Raw genomic sequence first — 6,000 nt, forward strand, 5'->3', positions numbered from 1 at the left:
AGGCTGCCAAGTTCTTCAGTGTTGTGGTTCTGCTATGAACTCCCCCATCCAGGCCCCTCTCTGCACACTGCCTGTGTGATATTTAGATTAGTGCAGCTTCTCTCTGTTCTATTATCTTTTACAAGCTGGATAAATCCTCCTCTGAGCTGGCTGGGCTTTCACATACTGAGGAATTACATACAGGCACAGCTGTCTGCACTCTGCAGGAAGAAATAGCCTGACACTTCAGTGGAAGATAGCTGCAGGGGGAAAGAAACACACAAATGATCTCTTGAGATTCAAAAGGATGGCTGTATACAGCCTGCTTGTGTATGGATGTATTTTCTATGTGTGGACATGCTGTACATCAATCTACTTCCTGTTTTGGTGGCCATTTTGTTTGTTTATAAACAAACTTTTTAAAACTGTTTTTAACCACTTTTAATGCGGCGAGGAGCGGCGAAATTGTGACAGAGGGTAATAGGAGATGTCCCCTAACGCACTGGTATGTTTACTTTTGTGCGATTTTAACAATACAGATTCTCTTTAAGGATCTGGCGTGAAGAATCCTTATCATTGCCCAAGCATAATCGATTGGGCAGCCTTTGTACGCACACTCGATTGTCAGCTAAAACAGGCGTTATCAGCCGGTTTGTCCAACAATTTTTGAAAGTGTGTACGTACATTAACCATTTCAGCCCGCAGGGATTTTTCACCTTATGCATCAGAGCAATTTTCACCTCCCATTCATTCTCCAATAACTTTATCACTCCTTATCACAATTTATTGATCTATATCTTGTTTTTTCCGCCACTAATTAGGCTTTCTTTGGGAGGTACATTTTGCTAAGAATTATTTTTTTATAAATGCATTTTAAGAGGAATATTAAGAAAAAATGGCCATTATAGCTTTAAAACAAAACATGCTACCATAATTAAAACCTATGTATTTTATTTGCCCGTTTGTCTCGGTTATAACAGCATTTACATTTTGTCCCTATCACAATGTATGGTGCCAATATTGTATTTGATAATAAAGGTGCATTTTTTCAGTTTTGCGTCCATCACTATTTACAAGCTTATAATTTTAAAAAAATGTTCGTAGTGTACCTCCTTCACATGCATATTTAAAAAGTTCAGACCCTTAGGTAACTATTTATGGGTTTTTTTGTATTGTTTTTTTTTTTATTGTAATTTTTTTTTCCATTAAAAATGTTATTTGGGTAATTTTTGGGTGTTGGGAAATAAACAGTTCATTGTTAATCTTATACTGTGTGTAAATTGCCTTGGAAAATGTATGTAGATGTAGTTTTACTATTTGGCCACAAGACCTTGAGCAGTTTTTTTTCCTTGTGCTTCCCGCTTAATGGAAGCACAAGGAGGCTGGGAAACATTTATTTTGCAGAAAGACTGCATCCTCTGATAAGAGACCATAGGTTTTTCTACTGGGGACTTAGATCGGTGAATGGGAACCATGTTCCCGTTCACCGATCCCAGGGGTACCAGGGAACGGCACGGGAGCGCGTCCGCGATCGCGCCAAAGCACGGCACCACAACAGAGCAGCCGCCTGGACGTGAGGAAGTATGTTCAAACAGTCCCCTACTTACAAACGACTCAAGTTACAATGTTTCAGAGATACAAACAATGTTTTCTTCATGTACAAAATATGCAATACTGTTTTTTTTTATTATAGTATTTTTGATGTTAAATGCTGCAAAATTGTTACTGTTATAAGTAGTTTAAACAGCTACTGCATACAGTACAGTATACCCACACCCCCTGAAACTTCATCTTAGCCTCAGGGGCGTAGATAAACGTACTCCACCACAATCACACGTTGCATGCTCAGTGAATGGGAACCCAATCAAAGTGCCTTTAATCAATTATCACCGGCATCAGTGAGATGCCAGTGGTCATTAACAAACCAAAAGTAAGAACACAAACACATTACCGTTCACAGTACACAGGAATAAAGTGGGATGACATCTAGTGGCCAAATAGTAAAAATACATCTACATACATACAAATTAAATAAAAATATCCCCCATGAATTAACCCTTACCTCCCCCAGTATCCCATAGTTACCAAAATAAAACAATTGTAAAGTTTAGTTTTAACAAATGCGTAACTGAAAAAAAACACCTTTATTTCTAAATATAATATTGTAGCCATACATCGTACTAGGCCAGTGATCTGCAAACTTGGCTCTCCAGCTGTTAAGGAACTACAAGCCCCACAATGCCTTGTAGGAGTCTGTCAGCCACAGTCATGATTCACAAAGGCAAATGCATTGTGGGATTTGTAGTTCCTTAACAGCTGGAGAGCCAAGTTTGCAGATCACTGTACTAGGGGCATAATTTAAACGTTGTAATAACCTGGACAAATGGTCTACTAAAATGTGTGGTTTTTATCCACAGTAACATATTTTATTTTAAAATTATAATAGCTGAAAACTGAGACATAATGATTTTGCTTTACATTTTTTTTATTACTCATTTAAAAATGCGTTTAGAATAAACTACTGCTTAGCAAAAAGTACCACTCAAAGAAAGCCTAATTGCTGACAAAAAAAGAAGATATAGATAATTTCAGTGTGACAAGTAGTGATAACGTTATAGGCAAATGAATGGGAGGAGAGATGAAAGGTGAAAATTGCTCTGGTCCATTGGGTGAACACAACCAGTAGTGGTCAAGTGGTTAAAGCAGACCTGAACTCAGAACTTCCTCTCTGCTCTAAAACATAAGCAACAGCATAATAATCTTCAAAGAAAAACATTTATTTCTTACAACTGATATAAATCCTGCAATAAATCTGCAGTGTGTCTACTTCCTGCTTTCATGGAAACAGACATATTGTTAACATCTTGTGTTTACCAATTAGTTGCTCTGCCATGGCAGCCAGCTGCAAGATCAAATTACAACTTGTGATTAGTCACAGATGAGGGGGGAATTAGAGAGGCTAAACTCTCTAAATACATACAATGTGCATTTCTCTATGCTTTCCTTCTGTCCTGTGCATGAGGTCAGATCCACTTTAAAACACTTCAAAAGCACATTGAAAACAATCAATCATTTCCACTAGCCCTGAATCGTGGCCATTGAAACTGAAACCCTTGGAATTTCCCATGAAGAGATGGGCTAGTCTAAAACTTGTCACATTTTGGCAGATTTTGACTACCTAATGTAATGGTGGCCATACATTAACTGATTTTGCAGCCTGAACAACTATCCGATTAGATAATCTTATCAAATCTAATGATAATCGGTGCTGCTGCATGCAAGCATGTCTGATTGATGATCTGACTGATTTCGTAGATCAGACATTCTGGACAGATATCAGTGAAAAGTGCTCAATAGTGTGCGCAGCGGTAACAGTGTTATTTATCGTGATGCCCCTCCCCCGGTGCCTGTGTAGTGTAAAATCTCACCTGTACCACTGCCATGTCTCCTGGCGTCATCCACTGTCACTGTGGCACCACGTGATGGCCATACGCCACGTTTATTATGCAAATTATATTTTACTCTGATGTTCCCAACTAGTCGAGGCAATAGTTCAGCATCATTTTTTAGTCATCAGTCTTTTGAGTATAATTCAAATGTTACCGAACAAACCTAATAATAACGGTATAATTTAAAAAAATAAAACAACTTAAAATGCACTGTTCCAAATGTCAGAATAGCCTCCCAGAGCTAATGTTTGGATGTAAACTGCCTCCCATTGTCATAGATCTTTTTCTTGAGGTTGCTCCAATGGTTCCCAATAGTATTGAGGTCAGGGGAGGATGGGAGGTACACCATGAGTTTCTCTTCTTTTATGCCAATGGCAGCCAATGATGCAAAGGTAATCCTTGCAGCATAAGATGGTACATTGTCATGCAGATGATTTTATCATGAAAAATATGGTTCTTCTTTATGTACCATGGAAGAAAGTGGTCAGTAAAAAACTCCACATACCTTCCAGAGGTCATATTCAAACCTTCAGGGACCCTAAAGGGGCCGACCAACTCTCTTCCCACGATTCCAGCCAAAACATTACTCCGCCACCTCCTTGCTGACATCACAGCCTTGTTTGGATGTGATGGTTGTTAACCGACCATCCACCACTCCATCCATCTGCACCATGAAGCGTTGCATGACCCTGAAAAACACTTGAAAATTAGTCTTCTTGTAGTTCTGGGCCCACTGTAGCTGTTTCCCTTGTGAGCTTTAAGAGACTCTAACAAAATGTTCAGCCTAATTTCTTCTATCCTATAAGTTCCTATACCTGTTCTAATGTGGTCTGTCTTACTGCAGCCTTTCCTAGTTGCACAGTGGCTGTATTATCTCTGTTATATAATCGAATCTTCTTTCCTTTGACGGCTTTGTCGGGTTCAGGCACTCAGGCAGGAATGTGCTCCTCTGCTTGTGATAGGTAGAAGCTATACACACCCTCTCCATGCCCCCTGCAGGCTCTGTATGAGTCACAGACTGAGCTTCTCTCAGCCTATCACATGCTGGTTAGCAGCCATGTTTTTTGTTTGTAAACACTGCCTAAAACTGGCAATTACAAGCCAGAATTGCAGCAGGGAGTGGCAGAAACAGCACAGAGGGGTCCAGGAGAACATAATGAATACAATGGTATGCTTTTTATTGTAAGAATTTTAGAGTACAGATTTTCTATAAGTTAGGGGTGCTTGAATAGGTTTATGCACTGAAATCCTCTGTAGAATCCTGCACTTGAATGGTCACTGTACTCCGGAGGCACCAGCAGCTTTAAATATGTGTTTGCTGCTTTGTAATGGCATTTTAGCAGCTATTCTCTTCATCTAATGTACAGTATTTGTCTGGCAGAACCCTTACTCATGTTGCTTTTATCTGCACAAACCTGTGTGTGCTCTGAGTCAGCCACAAAACAGTACCATGATCATGCTTAGGTTTTCGTGAAATATAAAGGTTTTCATACCTTGTCCAAGGTATTCAACTATTTCACACTTTCACGCAGCAGAGAGATCATTTTTCTTTCTCATATTGCTTGAAAATGATGGTCTGCTTAATAATGTGGAACACCCTTTTTTAGTAGTTTTTCCTTTAACCACTTGAGGACCCGCATCTAAACCCCCTTAAAGAGGAACTTCAGCCTAAACAATCATACTGTCATTACTCATGTTAATTAAAATAGATAGGTAATATAATCTCTTACCCACCCTGTTTTAAAAGAACAGGCAAATGTTTGATTTCATGAGAGCAGCCATCTTTTTGGTTGAAATGAGATGACAGCTAGCATGAGACACAGTTCCAACTGTCCTGTGCCCTGATCATCTTTCCCAGTTGCTAGGCAACAAGAACAACAACATAGGAAATCCCATCATGCTTTGCACAGCATCAGGGGAAAAATGCCTGGGCAGTTTTCTTTGATGGGGCGGAGCTTAGCTTCTGTGCAGCTAAAAAGGAGGTTTAAGTAAGAAAAACAAAGTTCTGATACCGTCAAACTGTTAAAGAAACATCAAGCCTTTTCAGTGCTGCTGAGTAGATTTTTAGTCTGGAGGTTTACTTTATGGACCAGAGCAGTTTGAACCTTTTATAGGTCCCCCGTTTCGAAAGCCAGGCATAGGTATTCCCACTATAGATAGCTAGGTATTGAGGTCCCCAGTATAGATAGGTGTCCCCAGTATAGGCAGCGGGTATTACTGACCTCCTAAGATCCAATGAGGAGCAGTTCTCCCCGCCTCCTCTCTCCCCGCCATCCAGTCTCACGCTGCCGCTAAGTTCCGGGTCCCGGCTTGATGATGTCATCAAGCCATGATCCGAAACTAGAGGCAGTGCGAGGTTGGATGACAATCAAAGCGGAAGGGAAGCGACGATCACCAGAGGAACGTCAGGCGATGTGAGTCTGATCCTCTTCCTTCCTTCTGCCGCCGCTGCTTCAGTGATTACTACGATTGTAGTGTGATTGTGGTGATCATGTGATCAGGAGCAAATCGCCATGGCTCCTGATCAGTTAGGGGAGATGTCAGCTGTTACATGACAGCTTAATCTCCCTTC

Source organism: Hyperolius riggenbachi, chromosome 1 (genome assembly GCF_040937935.1).
Source record: "Hyperolius riggenbachi isolate aHypRig1 chromosome 1, aHypRig1.pri, whole genome shotgun sequence".
NCBI classification, from domain to species: Eukaryota; Metazoa; Chordata; class Amphibia; order Anura; family Hyperoliidae; genus Hyperolius; species Hyperolius riggenbachi.